The sequence below is a fragment of the Phascolarctos cinereus genome, unplaced genomic scaffold (assembly GCF_003287225.1).
Source record: "Phascolarctos cinereus isolate Bilbo 61053 unplaced genomic scaffold, phaCin_HiC Scaffold_3;HRSCAF=262, whole genome shotgun sequence".
In the NCBI taxonomy this organism is placed as follows: Eukaryota; Metazoa; Chordata; class Mammalia; order Diprotodontia; family Phascolarctidae; genus Phascolarctos; species Phascolarctos cinereus.
This window is the reverse complement of record NW_027555736.1, coordinates 65,851,840-65,871,740: the sequence shown is the minus strand read 5'-3', so window position 1 is coordinate 65,871,740 and position 19,901 is coordinate 65,851,840.

Genomic DNA, 19,901 nt, shown 5'->3' with positions numbered 1-19,901 from the left:
TATTATTTTATTTATTGTATGTTGAATATTTTGTTATTACATTTTTATACGTTTGGACCACACTGACCTCTAGTTTATGCTATACCTCCACAAATTTTCTATAAGAATAGCATGAAACTTTTTATCTGATGTTTTGCTAAGTTTCACATGAAATTTTTTCCAAGACATGTCCCATTTATGAAAACAGGTTTCAAAAAGTTCTGAGAAAATATAGACTTTGGCTTAGACTCTTAAAATCTAGCCACAGCTCAGATTCTTATCTAGCCACTAGCTCACTAATGTTCAGACTCCTTAAGAGTCTGCCCAATATGATGGATGTTCTAATAAACCTTGTCTTTGGCTGAAAGAAGGCTTGGGTCAAATTCTTTTGGGCAGGATCCGTGTATTGTGATTTTGAGGTCCCAGCACCCCTAGACCTCTAGACCTCATCATTTTGGTGGCCTGTACTGTGCCTAACACCAAGTTCTTCTCCAGCCAAGACTAGAAGGTATGTAAGCCTCTCCCCTTCCTCTTTCTTTCTTGCTCTTCAGTTGGGGTCACACTCCAAGCACCAAGGCCTGGAGGTGCTTTTTGGGCAGACGGTTATGAGACTGTCTCACACTCGGCTTGATGATCTCAGACCCTCAGTCCACTGGGTTGGTTCAAGGCCATGGACCTGGTACACCTTCCACAGCATAGAAGACAAAGATGGATGCCTCTTTCGGAAGTGTATGCCCAGTTTTGTTAATTCTCTTGGCACTAGAGAATTGGGGAAAACTGCATTTGCTTTTTGGTTCCCTGAGGCTTACTTACTCCTTTCCCTCTATACCCCTGAATTCTCCTTCATGGAGGTTACAGGGAAAAGTTAGAACAGCTAAAATGTCTTGGCAGATTCTGAAGGTTCTGTGATTGATCATTAAGGAGTTTTGAAACACCTCCTTACAACCCTGGTCACTCTTTCTCCCAGTCTCTTCCCTTGAGTCAAGAGGGTATCTGTTAACTCCTATACTAGAAGAAGGGAGTTTCACCCTTTCCCCCTCACCCTTGATTTTGCCCTCCCCCACCTGGGAAAGGAAGTGGGGAGGAAGGGCAGCAGCTACAGCATGGGCCCCACTGGCAATGGCCTTGGGCCCTAGGGCAACCTTTGTCTGGAAGCATCACCCACCCAGGTTCAGCACATCCTGTTCAAGGTAAAGAAGCTAGCCTCCGAACTTGGGTAAGCACACTCTTTTAAATTTGTAGTTTTAACTGTTAATGATAAGATGCTGATTCTCAGTCTAAAGTAATTTAGAAATGCATTCAACAAAACTGAAGTCATCTGACTGGTAAAGGGTTTGTTTCAAGTTTCAAATTGGTGAACTTTTTGTATCAGTTATGTCAAGTAACTTTTCATAATTTGGTTACTGCTAAAATAATTTGGCTATTGTTGTTTATTTTAATGTGTAAACTAGCCAAAAAGTTTGTTTGGGTTACTTATGGCTTGTTAAGAATTTGTGGGTATATAGAAATTTCTAATGATTGGCTTTTTACATCAGGACAAATTTAAGTTTGAGGTGTAAATCCTGGAAAAGTTTTTTTCCTAAGCTGTGATTAATGAAATTTACTGTTTGGGGTAAAAGCTCCTAGGATTTTATTTTGAGTTATCTGATGGATCGTGAAAATCCATTGATAGCCAATAATCCATCATCTGAGAGAAATGCCAGAAACTACTTGGATATAGGTGGGAAGTCAGCATTGAGAAAAGCTGAGAGGATAATTTTAGCCTCAGTCTAAGATGGGATCCTCCTGGCTCAGTTTCCCCATTATGTTCCTTTGAAATGGAATGTTAACCACTTGGCTATTCCTGAGTCTGGCTATGAGGTGGATTTGATACTGCATGGTTGGAAAACTGAATTATCTGAATCCAGACAGAGTTAAGAGTTTTTTATCCTCTCATATTTGGGCCCTAAATCTAGTCCCTGCTTTATATCTGGACCCTGCAGTTTTTTGGTTAGATTTGTGTCTTCCATACTATAGGCCACTCACCTACAGTTGATAGCAAGTAGTGGGTGCCAGCCAATGTCCTCCTATCATTCCCTGGATTCAGCCTGTGCTCAGTTCCAGTCAACCTCCTCTTTGGGATCCCCTCAAGGCAGGGACAGCTCTACGCCCCTTGCCAGCAGGAAGCAGTTTCAGAAGCTGAGACATTCTCCCCTTACCCCCAAAAGAATTTGGGTCCCATTTGTTTGAGGGGGGAATGATGAGAATGGGAGTCAGAGACCAAAAAGGAAAAACCCTGGACTTTCCTAGGTGGCCAAAAATCTGATTTTTGCCTGAGGCTATAATCCCATCAACTGGCCTTTAATTGTGACTATGCTCAATCTCTGTTACTCTTAACCTAGCCTGGCCCTCCATTATTTTACCTCCCTATGGCCCCAGTACATTTCCCACTCAATCCTAACTAGGCTCCATTCTCCCTTGTCCACATGATCCAGGTCCCAAGAGTTCGGTTATGCCAATTTACTGGTCACTCCCATCCAGATCCTACTTAGACTCCTCCTCCAGTCACCCCAAACTACTTGGCCACTCCTAGATTCCTTCCATAGTATATAAGATTCATCTTGTTTCAATTAAGGTGCTTAGATTCTTAAAATCTAGCCAGTAGCTTACTAATGTTCAGACTCCTTAAGAGTCTGCCTGATATGATGGATGTTCTAATAAACCTTGTCTTTGGCTGAAAAAAACAAAAACAAAACCCGGAAAATATAGACTTCATCTCATGGCCTAATACTTTCAAATTGAGAGTTATGGAAAAAAAAAGGTGGGAATTGATTATAAGATCTATATAAATTAGCAATGCTGCATAGGTATCAAAAATGCTTTTGTTCCTGTCTGTGGTCCTGAGATCCCTTGAGTTCTGAACTAAGGGAGCATGATAAGAGAAGCCAGAGAAGACCAGGATTGCAAGGCATAAGTGATTCTTTGTCCTCAAAATCACACTGATGCAAGAATACTATCAGATAAGGGAAATTATGAGGACTAGGTGCCTTGTTACAAAGTAAATATTTAAATAAATGGCATTGCAGGTGAAAAAGTCAAAGGGTATTCTTGGGAGGACAAGGAAGAATTGCTATTAAAATCAGAATTCTTTTTATGGCTATGTTTGGCACAATTAATACCCCCACATATAGGAATATAGAATAATTGTATAAAGAAGGGGGGAAGTTGATTTTCCTCCCTCTTCCCAGCTTAGTATATGCCTCAGATTACAGAATGTAATAATAGGTAATGAAGTTTTAATGTTTTAACAAGGTATTAATATGGTATTATCCTTTTATATGAAATATGAACAACAATTCTCTCCAAATCAGAGAAGGCAACACCAGTAGCCAGGTTAAAATATAGGTCATGCTGTGCAGGGTTTTAAATATTCAAGTCCTAGATATAGCTGGCAGTTTGGCAGTTTGAAAGGAAATTTGAAAAGAGAGCCAGAAGTTGGGGAAATATCCAGACTTTTGCTCCTTGGTGGGAAAAGGAGATTTTACTTCCCACATCACTAGCCATGCAGTCTAGCAGCTGATTAACCTAGGCAACAGAGATCCTGCACCTAAGGAGAGATGCTGAAAAGTCTCCACAGGAGACAAGGGACTCTAAAGCCCTGTAACAATTAAGGAGTGAGTAGCTTTGGCCACATGTGTACCCTTCATGTGTTCTCTTACTACCATTGTGATCCAAGTTGTACATACTCTCCCCATGGGTGCTGTGTGTATTTCAGGGAGAGTGGACTCTAGGTATATGGAGAGAATATTTTATAGTTACTGTTCTTACAATGCCATTTTATTAAATAACTCACCAAATTGTGTCTATTGGCTTATTATTAAAAAGAAACACTATTGAGGGCTAATTAGTAATAGTAGTAGGAATAGCTGTATATAGTGTACCCTACAAGCTGAGGTAGTAGTCCAACTCTGTGAACCAAATTGCAAAAATGAGAACAATTTTAGAAGTTTCTCTGAGGGAATCCTGCGATAATATTATAGATCTAGAGTTGGAAAGGAGTATAGAAAGTACCTAGACTAAATAAACTGTATTAGTTTTGTGTTTCATGTCCCAGGGGTTCTTTACATGCTTTTTGATTGTTACTAGTTACTCAAGCAGAGGTAAGTTTCCATCCCCACCCTGGCTGCCATAGAGTGAGGTAATAGCCATTGGGACCAAAGCTATGGCTTATGGAAGGGCCAAGTATTCCCTGGTTGTGTATTCCTTGAGAAGTTAACTGCTAATTCCTGCACTCTATGTGAACAAAATGACAAATTTGTTCTCTGACCTTGCAGAGAATATGTGCATATTAGCAGACATTCCTCATAGGATACATTCTCTTAGATCCCAGAGTTAAAAATCTTAGAGCTAAAACAGACTTTAGAAGTTACCTCTTCTAAATCCATCATTTTTTAGGTGAGAAAACTGAGACCCAAAGAGGATAAATAATTTGACCAAAGTCACACAGATAGTAAGCAGAAAGATTTGGAATTCAAACTAATTCCTATGTCTTTGGTACTTGTTTTCCCTGGTTCTTATCCTCCAAAGGACTTTGAATTAGTTATAAAGGTTTTAGTGAGTACTCTCTTAACATTATACCCCTTTATGCATCCCTCTTCCCACTAGGAAATTTGCTTTCTAATGGAGGAATCTCTAAGGTGCCCCCCACCTTGTCACCAAAGATTTAGATCAAAGATAGCAGAGAAAATAATTTGGGTCAAGAAATTCTGCCCTATATCTCTCAGATGAGAGCGCTCAGCTATTTTCCTGTTCTACGTGTTTATATGTGTGATACTAGTTCAGTCTTTGCTATGCCCCTCTGATCAAAAGAGCTCATCTTATTGGGAACTTCCCCCCTCCTTGAAATATTTAGGGAATCATTTTCTTGCAAATCCTTTTCCCAAGTACATGACAGGGATGGCCTCTCTCACAAAATTGTAATTCATGAGGAAACAGAGCAAGGAGAGATTTGAATTAATGAATCATCCAAGCTTTGGTTGGAAGAGGTTTCAATGGGTTCCCCGTGTTGATGGGACATGTCTTTGCTAATATCATTATGTAACCTGTCAGAAATGAAATTGCATGTCAGGAGAAGGTGCACAATCCTATAAATAATTAGTATTTCCATTTTCTAAAGCAAATTGATAAATCTCAGTTTTTTCTCAGCCCTTGCAGTCCAAGGTGTTTCATCAGACTTGATGGTTTAATTCAATTTATTAATTTAAGTCTCATTGAATAATGTCCCCCTTCCCACACCACTGAACCGAATCTTACAGGTTGCCAGCAAAATGCTGAAATTCCTTTATGACAATTAGAGTTTCTTCTTATAGAAAGGCTGAAATTGTCTTGTCCTTCATATTTCTTTCTTTCTCCTTCAACTCCTCCTCAAAATGCTCTAATTACAAGTTGTATCACTTTCATAGAAATGAGTGCTGAAAATCCTAACCTTAAGGGCTTTCTTTAAAATAAAAATTCATTCTTTATATCAAACATACTGGTGTAACCTTGACTTCAGCTAACAATAGATAACATTGGTCTCTACTCACCTCATAGATTTTTTTTTAAAGGCTAATCTTCATAACCCTTTCCAGATTTTGGGACAGCTAATTACAATATTGAAAAGCATCTCCCGACTTTACTTCTTACATGAACTTCACTTAGAGTCGCAATATATTAAGTGCAATATAATTTAAAGAGTACATTAGAGACTTCTTATGTAGCACTTCCCACATTCTATCCTATGCTTTATTATTTGTACATATGCCTTATCTCCTGTTCTAGACATTGTTTTATCTACCTTGTTTAACCTTACAGTGCACATAGTTAATAGATGCTCCATAGATGTGTTGAGTGAAGGTCATGAATTCTGGTTATAACCCATAAAGGTGAGCCCAAAGACAAGTCACTTCTTCTTTCTGTATTCTAGCTTACTCATTTCTAAAATGGACATAATAATATTTGCCTTAACCACCCCTGAGTTAGAACAAATGAGTTCATTCATGCCATAGATGTAAAACTGTTTTAAAAATTAGAAGGTGCTTTTTAAATACAACTACTTGCCTACTACTGTATTTAATTAAAGAGGAATTTATTAAATGTCTATTGAGTCCAAACCCCACCCCCACATTAAACTTGGCACTGAGATACAAAGAAAAATGACTGATCCTGGTACCTGCCTCAAAGAGAGTACAGTCTAATTGAGAAGATGGCATACACACACACAACTATTTCAGAAACAGGTGGCAAAGAAAGCAATTTGGAATAGGAAGCATCCTCCATATCCTTCAGATCAGAGCACTGAGGTGTCCAGCTGCTCTACTTATTGGTGGCCCTGCTGGAATCTTTGCTATGCCTTTTTGTGACAGAAAGCTATATAAAAATAGAATATGATAACTGCATAAGATATGCACAAAGTCCTATGAGAGTAGAATAGATTTTTTTTAAACCTTTTTGGTGTCATGAACCCCTTTTGCAGTGTCTGATAAAAATCTATGGATTCCTTCTCAGAATAATGTTTTTAAGTTAATAAAATGAAGCACATATGATTACAAAGGAAACCAATATGTTCAAATACAGTTGTCAAAACAAAAATTATGCATATTCCCTAGCTTAAGAATCCTTGGTTTAAAGGATTATTTAAAGAAATTATTTCTAGTTGGACAGGATCAACAAGATTTAAGGGATGTAATATTTTGTGGTAGAGATTGAAGAACAGGTATAATTTTAACAGACAAATGTAGAAAAGTGCAAAAGGAATAGTTTGATCAGGGTCATGGAAGCGGGAACATTTGGGAAATGGTAGGTAGAGCAGTGTGATGGGAATATGTGAAAGAGAATGGTGTAAGATAAGATCAGAAATGTGCATTGGTGTAGAGATTTAGAATACCTTGAGTACTAGGTTAACAAGTCTGAATAATATTTATAGGGCAGTGGGGAATCTGCTGATTTTTTAGCAGTACTGTGATTTGATGAAATCTGTGGATAAGGACAATAATTCAACAGCAGTGTGTATGGTAGCTTAGAAGGGGAAATGAACAAACTTTTATTAAGCACCTACTAGGTACCTACTAGATGCTATGCACTTTACAAATATTATTTCATTTGATGAAATTAGAGGAAGGGGGAGCTGAAAAGTGACCAGTTACGAGACTTTTATAACAGTCAATGCAAGAAGCCTGACTGAATAATAACAAAAAACAACAAGAAGTCAAAAGGGTTTGGACTAGTGTGATGGCAGTGGGGATAAAAAAGGAGAAAAAGATGAGAGATATTGTGAAAGTGGAATCAACAGGACTTGGCAGACTAATAGAGACTGGAAGAGAAGGAAGAGTAAAAAATGATTTTTGAGATTTTGACCCTGGTTGACTTGGAGAATGATGGTACCTCTGATAAACACCAGAAAGTCAAGAGAAAAAAAATGGATTTGGAGAGAAAAATGATGAATTATATTTTGGACATGTTATTTTTGAGATGCCAAAAGGACATCTGTTTGGAAATGTCCAATAGTGGACTTTTTGCCAAGATGGTTGCTGGGATGAAAGCAAGTAGCTCAGATCCCACACTTCTACTTCAACAAAAATCTAAAAATATCATCAAATTGAATAATGATCAAGAAACTGAATTTTTAGCTACAGCAAGTGACTTCTACCAGAAAACCACATAAAAAGTCAGCCCAAAGCCCACAAAAAATAGGGAAGAGGTCTCTACAGAAAAGTTGTCCCCAGGCAAACAATCTCCCTAAGAAGTCCCCAGGATTACCAGGAAGCCACAGTAGGAAAGTTAGGAGTATCATTACTCAGCGTAGTATACCTATGCACATGATGGTAGTGTTTAGACTGGGACAGCCCATATCTACTGATCCTTAAGTTCACAGGCATCTGTCTTAAGACAACAGAAGGGGTCCTTAAAGATCCAGTGAAGGCTAGGCCTAGGAGGTGAAGGCCAACACAGCAGCCCAGATGAAGTAGGTCTAGGCCAAGTAGGACCAAATGTCCCACCTGAAAGAGTAGCAAGAGGCAGAAGCTGACCTTGACATAAAGCCCCAATTTAACAACTAAATCTGGAGAGATGAATAAAAAAGAAGATGCAGACCATCATAAAAATTACGATAAATTCAAAAGTACCCCCAAATTCAACCCATAAGAATAGAATAATTCGATAACCACTCTAAATAGAGACTCAAAAGGGGAAAAATGAGAACTACATGAACACCTAGAAGAAATGAAACAACAGATAAAGTATGATGTAAAAGCTCTGAAAGAAAAATTGGAGAGAGAATAAATAATTCAGAACAGAAAGTTATAAATCTTATTCAAGTAATAGCTTACCTGAAAATGAGAAGAGACCAAAGAGAAAAAACTACACAAGTCAGCAAGGAATATTGGAACATAATCAAAAGATTGAAAAAAAGTAAAAGAAAATGTAATCAATCTACCACCACCCCCCACCCCCCAACACAAAACAAAATCTAAAACCTCACCTGGAAAACAAATGAAGGAGAGATAATTTAAGGATCATTCGGCTCCCTGAAATTCATGATTTTTTAAAAAAATGGACACTGTATTTGAAGAAATCATACATGGAAACTGTCAATTCTATTAGAATCAGAGAACAAGGTGAAAATAGAACACTTTTAACTAAAAAAAATTCTAAAAGGAAAATTCCAGTCATGTCAGAGTCAATAGGGTTTTTATGTCAAAGGAAATAAGTTTTAAGCATTCAGAAAGAGTTAAAACATTAAGGAACGAAGTGGAGCCAAGATGGCTGAGAGAAGTCAGGAAGTTGTCTGAGCTCCTTCTAGTTTCCCTAGGAAACAATGTTAAATCTAACCTCTAAATGGATTCTGGAGCAACAGAACCCACAAAGAGATAAAATGAAACAATTTTCCAGCTCAAGATAACTTAGAAAGATTTCAGGAAAGGTCTATCTCACTTGGGCAAAAAGGGAGCACAGACCAGCACAGATGCTCTCTGGGCAAGCAAGCAGACACTCTTAGCCTCAGCATAGGTCAGCAACCAAGGCCACTCAGTGCTGGCTCAGCAGGCCAAGAGTGAGGCCTCCATCCTCAATGCAGAAGGCAAATAGCAAGCCCCAGAACCCCAACACAAAAAGTTCAACTAGGCTGGCCCACCTTGAGTGCAGTGAACAAGCCATAAGCACCTGAGGCCCCCATGTGGAAAGCCAGTGACCAGGCCCAAGTGCTCAGCATAAGAAGCTTGGGACACTGCCCCCTGTGCCCCAGGAACAGAGCTCAACTGTAAAAGTCATGAAATAGACTAAAAATGAGTAAGAAGCAGAAAAGAACCCTGACCATAGAAAGCTACTGTGGTGACAGAGAAGATCAAAACACAAACTCAGAAGAGGCCAACCAAAAAAATGCCTACATGTGAAGCCACAACGGGAAATATGAATCAGTCTCAAGTCCAGAAAGTCATCTTGGAAGATCTCAAAAAAAGATTGTAAAAATCAAGTAAGAGGAGTGGAAGAAAATTTGGGAAAAGAAATGAGAATTATACAGGAGAATTATGAAAAAGACTCAACAGCTTGGAAAAGGAAACACAAAAATTGACTGAAAAAAACCAACTCCTTAAAGAATAGAATTGGCCAAATGGGGAAAAAAATCTACTGAGGAAAATAAATTATTTAAAAATAGAATTGGCCAAATGGAAAAGGAGGTTAAAACAAAAGCTCAGTGAAGAAAATAATTCCTTAAAAAAAAAATTGGGTAAGTGGAAGCTAACGACTCTGAGACATCAAGAATCAGTCAAACGAAATTAAAGGAATGAAAAAAATAGAAGAAAATGTAAAATACCTTATTGGAACAGCAAATGACCTGGAAAACAGATCCAGGGGAGATAATAAAAGAATTATTGGACTACCATGATAAAAAAAAGAGCCTAGACAGCATCTTTCAAGAAATTATCAAGGAAAACTCACTTGATATCCTAGAACCAGATGGTAAAATAGTCATTGAAGGTACCCACTGATCACCCCCTGAAAGAGATCCCAAAATGAAAACTCTAAGGAATATTGTAGCCAAAGTCCAGAATTATCAGGTTAAGGAGAAAATTCTGCAAACAGCCAGTAAAAAACAATTTAAATATATTGGAGCCACAGTCAGGATTATGCAGGACTTAGCAGCTTCTACAAGAAAGGTTTGGAGGGCTTGGAATATGATATTCTGGAAGGCAAAGGAGCTTGGATTACAACCAAGAATTAACTACACAGTAAAACTGAGCATAATCTTTCAGGGGAAAAGATGGAAATTTAATGAAATAGGGGATTTCCAATCCATCCTGATGAAAAAGATCAGAGCTGAACAGAAAATTCAATCTTCAAATACAAGATTAAAGTGAATAAAAAGATAAACAGGAAAGAAAAAAAAAACCCATGTTTTTCAATAAGAATAAACTATTCACATCCCTACATGTAAAGATGATACTTGTAACTCTTGAGAACTGTATCCCTATTAGGTCAATTAGAAGCAGTATACATAGACACAGTGTATGGGTATAATTTGACTTTGATGTGATGATATAAAAAATAAGAGGTCAAAAAAGGATTGTAATTGGAGAAGAGAAAAGGAGTAGGTAGAATAGAATAAATTACATCACATGAAGAGGTACAAAAGAGCTATTACAGTAGAGTGAATGAAGGGAGGGGGTAAACATTATTTGAACCTTACTTTCTTCTACTTTGGCTTAAAGAGGGAATAATAGTTGGACACCAAAATTTATCGTAGCCTATAGGGAAGTAGGAAAGGAAAGGGGAAATAAAAAGGAAAGAGGGGGCTGATATAGGGGAGGGCAGAAGTAGAAGAGGAAAGGGGGAAGAAAATGGGGACTGATAGAAGGAAGGGCAGATTGAGGGAGGTGGTAGTCAGAAGCAAAACAGTGTTGAGGAGGGACAAGGTGAAAGAAGAGAGAAAAAGATAAACCAAAGGGAAAATGGGATGAAGGGAAACACACAGTAATCATAACTGTGAATGTGAATAGGATGGACTCTCCCATAAAAAAGAAGCAGATTGCAGAGTGGAATAAAACCCAGAATCCTATAATATGTTACTTACAACAAATACATTTGAAGCACAGAGATACACACAGAGTAAAGGTAAAAGGCTGGAGCAAAATATATTTTGCTTCAGCTGAAGTAAAAAAAAAATCAAAAGTACTAATCCTGATCTTAGACAAAGCAAAAGAAAAGTAGATCTAATTAAAAAAGATAAGGAAGGAAAATATATATTGCTAAAAGGTACCATGAATGAGGAAGTAATATTAATTCTAAACATACATGCACCAAGTGGTATAACATCCAGATTCTTGGAGGAGAAATTAAGTGAGTTACAGGAAGAAGTAGACAGCAAAACTATACTGGGGGGGACCTCAAACTCCTACTCACAGAACTAGATAAATCCAACCACAAAATAAACAAGAAAGCTAAGGAGGTGAATAAAATTTTAGAGAAGTTAACTATGAAAGACCACTGGAGAAAATTGAATAGGGATAGAAAGAAATATATCTTTTTCTCAGTGGTACATGGCACCTACACAAAAACTGATCATGTAAAAAACTCTTAATCAAATGCAGAAAGGCAGAAATATTAAATGCATCCTTTTCAGACCATGATGCAATAAAAATTATATGTAATAAAGGGTCATGGAAAGATGGGCTAAAAACTATTTGAAAATGAAATAATCTAATCCCAAAGAATGAATGAGTCAAACAATAAATCATAGAAAAAATCAATAATTTCATCAAAGAGAATGACAATAATGAGACAACATACAAAACTTATGAGACACAGCCAAAGCAGTTCTTAGGGGAAATTTTATACCTCTGAATGCTTACATGACTAAAATGGAAAAAAAGAGGAGATCAATGAAGTGGGCATGCAACTAAAAAATTTTAGAAAAAGAACAAATTAAAAATCCCCAATTAAATGCCAAATTATAAATTCTGAACATCAAAGGTGAGATCAATAAAATTTAAATTAAGAAAACTATTGAACCAATAAATAAAACTAAGGCAGGTTTTATTTTATTTTTTTAAAGAAACTTTTGGTTAATTTGATTAAAAAAAGAAAGAAGAAAACCAACTTACCAGTATCAAAAATGACAAAGGTGAATTCAGCACCAAATGAAGAGGAAACTAAAGCAATAATTAATACCTATATTTTGGAATGGTATGCCAATAAATCTGACAATCTTAGTGAAATGGATGAATATTTACAAAAATATAAATTGCCCATATTAACAGAAGTGGAAATAAAATACTTAACTCCATTTTAGAAAAAAAGAAATTGAACAAGCCATCAATGAATTCCCTAAGAAAAAATCTCCAGGGCCAGATGGATTTACAAGTGAATTCTACCAAATATTTAAAGAACAGTTCTAATACTATATGAACTATTTGGAAAAATAGGTGAATTTCTTTTCTGACACAAATATGGTGCTGATACCTAAACCAGAAGGAGCCAAAACAGAGAAAGAAAAGTATTAGACCAATTTTCCTAATGAATATAGATGCAAAAATTCTAAATAAAATACTAGCAATGAGATTACAACAATTTATCATGAGGATAATACTTTATGATTAGGTGGGATTTATATGAGGAATGCAGGGCTGATTCAATATCAGGAAAACTATCAGCATAATTGACCATATTAATAAAAAATCTAACAGAAATCATATAATTATCTCAACAGATGTAGAAAAAGCTTTTTGACAAAATACAATACCCATTCCTATTAAAAACACTAGTTAGCAGAGAAATAAATGGAGTATTATCTATCTAAGTATTATCTATCTAAAAGTACCAGCAACCATTATATGTAATGGGGACAAGCTAGAAGTATTTCCAATAAGATTGGGGGTGAAACAAGGACGTCCATTATCACTGCTGTTCAATATTGTACTGGAAACTAGCTTTAGCAATAAGAGAAGGAAAATAAATTGAAGGCATTAGAATAGGCAAAGAAGAAACAAAGCTATTACTCTTTGCAGATGATATGATGGTATAATTAGAGAATCCTAAAGAATCAACTAAAAAAACTAGTTGAAATAATTAACAACTTCAGCAAAGTTGTAGGATATAAAATAAACCCAGACAAATCATTAGAATTTCTGTATATTACCAACAAAGCCCATCTGCAAGAGATAGAAAGAGAAATTCCATTTAAAGTAACTGTAGACAACATAAAATACTTGGGAGTCTACCTGCCAAGACAAACCCAGAAACTCTATGAATGCAACTACAAAACACTTTTCGTAGCAATAAAGTCAGATCTAAACAATTGGAAAACTTTCAATTGCTTATGGATAGGCTTAGCTAATATAATAAAATTATAAATTTATCTAAATTAATTTAGTTATTCAGGACAATACCAATCTACCAAAATTATTTTATAGATCTGGAAAAAATAATAACAAAATTCATCTGGAAGTATAAAAAGGTCAAAAATATCAAGAAAATGAATGAAAAAAAATGCAAAGGCAGGTGGCTTAGTTGTACCAGATCTAAAACTATGTTAAAAAGTGGCAATCATCAAAACTATTTGGTACTAGCTAAGAAATAGTCTGGTGAATCAGTGGGATAGGCTAGGTATACAAGACACAGTAGTAAATGACTATAGTAATCCACTGTTTGATAAACTCAGAGACAACAGCTCAGTGTTTGACAAAAACTGCTGGGAAAACTGGAAAATAGTATGGCAGAAACTAGGCATAGACTGACATCTCACACCATATATCAAGATAAGGTTGAAATAGATACATGATTTAGATATAAAGAATGATACTGTAAGCAAATTAGAAAAGCAAGGAGCAGTTTACCTGTCAGATCTATGGAGAAAGGAAGAATTTGTGATTGAATAAGAGATAGAAAACATTATGAAATGCAAAGTGGAAAATTTTGATTACTTTAAAAAACAAGTTTTACACAAACAAAACCAATGTAACCAAGATTAGAAGGAAATCAGAAAGCTGGGAAATAATTTTTACAGCCAGAGTTTCTGATAAAGGCCTCACTGCTAAAATATATAGAGAAGTGAGTCAATTTATCAGAATACAAGTCATCTGCCAAATGATAAATGTGCAAAGGATGTGAACAAGCAGTTTTCAGATGATGAAATTCAAGTATCCATAGTCACATGGAAAATGCTATAACTCATTATTGATTAGAGAAATGCAAATTCTAAGAACTCTGAGGTACCACCTCACACCTAATATGGCAGAAAAAGTAAATCATAAATGTTGGAGATGTGGAAAAATTGGGACACTAACAGATTGTTAATTGAATTTTGATCTGATCCACTCATTCTGTAGAACAATTTGGAACTATGCCCAAAGGGTTACAAAATTATGCATACCCTTTGATCCAGCAATACCACTACTAGGTCTGTAACCCAAAGAGATCCTAAAAAATGGAAAAAGAACCTAGTTGTACCAAAATATTTATAGCAGCTCTTTTTGTGGTAGCAAAAAAGTTGGAAACTAAGGGGGTGTCCATCAATTGGGGAATGGATGAACAAATTGTGGTATATGAATGTAATGGGTTACTATGGTTCTATAAGAAATGATGATTGGGCAGATTTTGGGAAAACCTGGAAATGCTTACATGAACTGATGCTTAATGAAGTGAGCAGAACTAGGAGAACATTGTACACAGTAACAACAACATTGTGTAATGATCAACTGTGATAGACTTAGCTTTTCTCAGCAATACAATGATCTAAGACAATTCCAAAAGACTTGTGATGGAAAAATGCTGTCCACATCCAGAGAAAGAATGATGGAGTCTGAATGCAAATCAAAGCCTACTGTTTTCACTTTTTTTGTTTCTTTTTTCTTCCTCATGGTTTTTCCCTTTTGTTCTAATTCTTCTTTCATAATATGACTAATGTTGCAATATGTTTAACAAGATTGTACCTGTATAACCCATGCTGTCTTGGGGAGGGGGGAGGGAAGAGAAGGAGAGAGAAAAAATTGGAACTCAAAATCTTACAAAAATAAATGTTGAAAACTATCTTTACATGCAATTGGAAAAAAAATACTATTAAATGTTAAAAAAAAATAAGAAAAAAATGCCAAGGAACCACAGCCAGGATCATGAAACAATTGACCACATCTGCTATAAATGAGAGATCTTGGAATATAAAATTCCAAAAGGCAAAGCAAAATGGCTTATAACCAAGAATAACCTGTAAAGCTGAATATAATTCTACAGAAGAAAAAAAATGGACATTTAATTAATAGAGAACTTGCAATAATTCCAGATGAAAAGACTGGTTTTGAATAGGAACTTTGAAATTCCAACTGAAGAGCTTGATCCTGAAGGTACACTAAGAGAAAAAAAAAGAAAAGATTGGGAAACTAAGAGAGTTCCTCTAAGTTGGGGGATGACTGAAAACATTTTGTTAAAGGAATGAAATATAATATTGTTGTGTTATAAGAAATCATGTGTGAAAATATGTTTAATGGGAATGTATATGTATAGCCTATATCAGATTGTTTGCCATCTTGAGAAGGGAAGTAGGGTGGGAGGGGGAGAAAAATTTAAAACTCAGGAGCTTATGGTAGTGAACGTTGATAAATCAAAATAAATTAATTAAAAATAAAATTAAAATAAAAAAAGAAATTATGAAAGAGATGATTTCAGAGAATTCTGGGAATTACTGATGCTGAGTCAAGTGCTAAGAAACAGAACAACTTATAAAATGACAAAAAATTGTAAATAAAAGCAACTTTAAATGATTTGTGAAATCTGGTCAAAGCCATAAGCAACCAAGTCTCCAGAGGACCTTTGAAGATCCATTCTACCAACCTCCTGAAAGAGAAGTGTTTAATTCATGGTGTAGGAAAAGACATTTTGGATGTGGACCTAGTGTGGATTTGTTTTTATTAGCCATGTGTATTTTTACAAGAGTTTTTTCTTCTGTTTTTTAAATTGCACAGGGTTGAGTAGTAATGGTGATACCTTACAAAAAAAAAAGAATAAGAAAAGAAAAAGAGGAGGGCTATTGAAATATTATTAAAAGTGTACAGAGTAGAACAGAAGGAAGTTCAGAAAGAAGCCCAGAGAAGTGGGACAATTTCGACTGTAATATGTTGAGTTTATTTCATACTTAAAAAAAACAACAATAAATTCTATGAAAAGACACCCAAAATTTCATATTGAATCTTCTTTTTGTGTTCTACTTTTTATGTAGAAATGCTCATTATTTTGGTGTTTGCTTATTCAGGCTTTGCCACTAGCTACCTGTGTGACCTTTCTGATCCTCATTATTCCTCATATTTGTTTTGACTAAATTGAACTCTATAGGAAGATCTAGCTTTATAATGTTCTGAGTTGATAAAAGTTTGGACCAATGTAACTGAGGCTTATATTAGAAATCAGTGGTTTATTTTAACAAACATTTATCAAGTACCTACCACATGCAGGCTCTGTGCTATGGTACTTTGAGAACAATTATAAAAAAAATGACACAGTTGTGTTGTTGAATATTTATTAACTAAATATGTTATCTCATTTGGTCTTCACAACTTCATGTCCATCCATAAATAGCACCATGAGGAGGAGGGATTTTGTGTAGCATAATCCACTTTCCTCATATTCAAGGAGTTTACAATATAGTTGCTATGCAAAGAAATGAGAAAGAAGGAGCTGACTAGATTTCCTGTAGGTCACTGGACCATGTGGGAGACTGCTAACAACTATGCACTAACTGATAGCCCATTTGAGACCCCCTGATTAGCTGTTAAGCTGGAATTTTGTGAATATTTTGAAGTGGTGGTTCCCCTTTCCTCTATCTCAGTAGGACAAAAATCTGGTGTTCTGTATTCATTCGTAGACTCCGTATTTATGAAGGTCATTGATAGGGTGAAGATTGTACAGATGATGGCAACCAGGATGGGAAAAAAACCCTTCAGATCATAAGATTTTTCAGAGGACCTAGTGATGTTTATCTTAGAAAAGAGAAGATGGGTTGTAGAGCATGAAATGTGTCATTAAATGTTTGAAGGGTTGTAGTGTCATGGAAGTGAAATGAGTTATATTTCACTTGGCCCCAGAGGGCATAGCTAGGATAACTAGGTAGAAGTTTCAAAAAGATAAATTTTGGCTTCATGTAAGTAAAAGCTTCCCAACAATTGTAGTTTTACAAAGGGCTATGGACTGCCTCAGGAAGTAGTGGGTCTCTTCCCACCCCTGCAGACTGGAGCTTTTTAATCAAAAGCTGAATGACCACTTATTGGGGATGTTGCAGAGGGCATCTAGGTACCACAGTGGATAGAGCATTGGACTTGGAGGCAGAAAGACCTGAGTTCAAATCCTTCTTCAGATACTAAGCAGCTACATATTCCTGGGAAACTCACTTTAACCTCTCAACCTCAATTTTATGTTGTATGAAATGGGGAAAATAACATCTACTTCATAGGGTTGTTGTGAAGACCAAAAGAGATAACATTTGTAGATAATTTCATAAAGCTTGATATTCTATATTAATGCTAGCTATGATTATTGCTCAGACACAGATTTGAAGAGATGTACCATCATGTTTTCCCACTTTGAGCTTTCTCATAGAAACACTTTGTGTTTCTATGGTTTTCTGAAAGAGGCAAGTTCTGTATATTTTGCTGAAAACACAGTAGTATCCTGGCCACCTTGAATTTCAGCCTATATGGCAAATTGAAAGCAATTTTGCCAAATTGCCAGTCCATTTAATTCTCAAGCCAATAACTGCCTTTGTAGGGATGGATGGAAGTTAAAAAAATAGCTCCCAACTTAAACTTTATTTTGTTTTTCATTTATGAGTGCACAGTGACTGACAGAATAACTATCTGAGTCATAAAAGCAGGTAACATTAGCAGTGAAGTTTGACAATGTTTAAAATCCCAATTTTAAAAGGGAACAGAGGGGAAAAATGAAATAATCCAAACATTTCTGCTCTTATAGTTATAGGATGAAAATTGCCTCCACTCCTCCGCCATATTTAAACACATTTGCTGGTGTTGGAAAGCTCAACCTTTTCAGAGTGACTTATGTTCTGGAAAGAGAACTTGTGAGCAGGGACAAATTAGTATGGTTATTGCCAAAGTAGATACCTGATGTGACCCTTGGTTTATATGATGTGATGCTACGGTGATTTGAGTCCTCACAAATCTGTGAGGGGATGGAAAAGTGGTCAGCCAAAGCATTCATTGGATGCTATTCACCTACTATTTTTGAACATTTCCAGGGTTAGGGAAGATAATCAAATGCCAGAATAGTTAGGATCCTATTGGCAAGAGAAAGGCTTCTTTAAGAAAGGGCTGGATTTACAAGTAGGCAGAATATTATTGTTTCTGGGTTACTCTGAAGATTCTCTTTCTAAAATATTTACCCTTGTTCACTAATGCAGTCTTAAGCTACATTAATGGAAGAATAGTGTCCAGTCAAGGGAGGTAAGAATTCTATTGGATTTTGTGCTGGTCAGATCACATCTGTACTATTATGTTCAGTTCTAGGCAACATCATACAAGATACATATCGCAACACTATATTGTATCCACAGAAAAGCAGCTAGAATAGTAGGGAATCTGGAAATTGTGCCATATTCAAAATTGTGGAAAGAAATGGGAGTGTTTGGCCTGGAGGAGACTTAGGCATGATTATGGTGCAGATTTTTTCAGAATTGTCAAGTGAATAGGGATTAGTCTTATTCTATGGTGCTTTAGAAGGTAAACCTTGTAATAGTGGATTAAAGTTAGAGATAATAGATTTTGGCCAAGCATATAGAAGATTGTATTAAGAATTAAAGCTTTCCTAAAATTAAATGGACTGACTCAGAATATCCTAAGGTCTAAGCAGAGGCTTCCTAACTATCAGGGGATAACATGGACAAGACTCTTACAATGAGAGGGAACTGGGCTAATTGACCTCAAAAATTCCTTTTCACCTCTTAGATATAGTGATACTAAGATATTGTGATGTGAAGAATGGAGGAATAATCGACCTAAATAATAAGTCTCATAAATTCCTCAGGGGAGAATCTTCTCTGAATACAGGATAGGAAAGAAGAGAAATAGGAAAGGTTTTTTTTTTTTGTGATTCTACCATGTGAAAAATTATTCCTGCACAATTCCACAACTAGGGATGGTCCCATACTAAAAGGCAAAAAATTCTGGGAGAGGTAGCACATTAAAACATCTGTCATTTTTCCCTTAATGTGACGAGTATATAAAGTCTTACTCCAATGCTTCATTGAATTGTGGAGATGACCACGTATTCTTTAAGGATATTCTATTGGCACACGAATTCTGATATGACCAAACTTACATTGATTATTGCTTGACTGACTGATCAATTGATAGCTTTGAGTATGGGCTCAGTAATGTATGTCCAAGAACAACCATAAATTTATGGTTTCCCTACAAAGTTGGCTGGACTATGGTAAATCTTTTTCACCACAGCAACACTCAGATACCAGATAAATTATAAAGCAGTTGAAATTCACATTGGTTGAGGGAGTACCTTAGAAAAACAGGAGAAATTACGGATTGTTAAATAATTCAAATATGATTTGAATTTATGCACTACTTTCCTAAGAATAAGATTTGTTTAAATTTGATAGAAGTGATGAAAATACTTAGGGTCAGAAGTGGCCTAGGAAGAGAATACCATAGTATAGGGAATGGACCCAGGAAGGAGAGTAACAAAGTTAAACATTTTTGAGTTCATAATACACCTTTACTTGACAACTAAAGGACAGAATTAATTATTTGTTGGTTATGGCATTCCCCCTGCCCCAATCAAATGCTTTGTAATAAGGGAGAGGATGGAATGTCTTTGGAAAGTGTGTGATGGAAAAACCATGTCATCCCACCCATCGTTATTGTCGTCATTTTAAAATGCAATTGCATTGTGTATGG